This window comes from Camelina sativa, unplaced genomic scaffold (genome assembly GCF_000633955.1).
Source record: "Camelina sativa cultivar DH55 unplaced genomic scaffold, Cs unpScaffold07875, whole genome shotgun sequence".
Lineage (NCBI taxonomy): Eukaryota > Viridiplantae > Streptophyta > Magnoliopsida > Brassicales > Brassicaceae > Camelina > Camelina sativa.
The window spans coordinates 1-450 of NW_010928945.1; the positions used below are offsets into that span (position 1 = coordinate 1).

General features: G+C 40.2%; 1 non-coding gene across 1 annotated transcript; it reads left to right on the plus strand.

Moving 5' to 3' along the window:
- The first annotated feature begins 6 nt into the window (after positions 1-6).
- Positions 7-305, plus strand: LOC104774685. The gene is made up of 2 exons (XR_765646.1): positions 7-167; positions 247-305. It is a non-coding gene; the product is annotated as an uncharacterized LOC104774685 (transcript).
- The last annotated feature ends 145 nt before the right edge of the window (positions 306-450 follow it).

Genomic DNA, 450 nt, shown 5'->3' on the forward strand with positions numbered 1-450 from the left:
GCAAGAAAAAGAGCAGGATAGAAACATTGTTCTGGATGAACTTACAAAGATGATTGCTATGACAAACGATGATCTGAGCAAGGTCCAATACAGTTACCACAGGACGGCTATGTCATTGCAGAGGGTCCTAGATGAGAAAAGAAATTTGCATGAAGCTTTTGCTAACGGTATTTACTGACACACTAATATGTTTATTATAGCTTGTGTTAGGGTATCTGACTTTTGTGTATGTTTTATCCTCCTCAGAAACAAAGAAGATGCAGGAGACGTCGCGTCGCCATATCCAGAGGGTCCTATATGACAAAGATAAGCTAAGCGATGAACTGGATCGTAAGATGCGGGACTTGGAGTCTCGGGCCAAACAATTGGAAAAACAGGAAGCACTAACTGAACTGGAGAGACAAAAGCTTGATGAAGAAAAGAAAAAGGTAATATCCATAGTTAGTATGA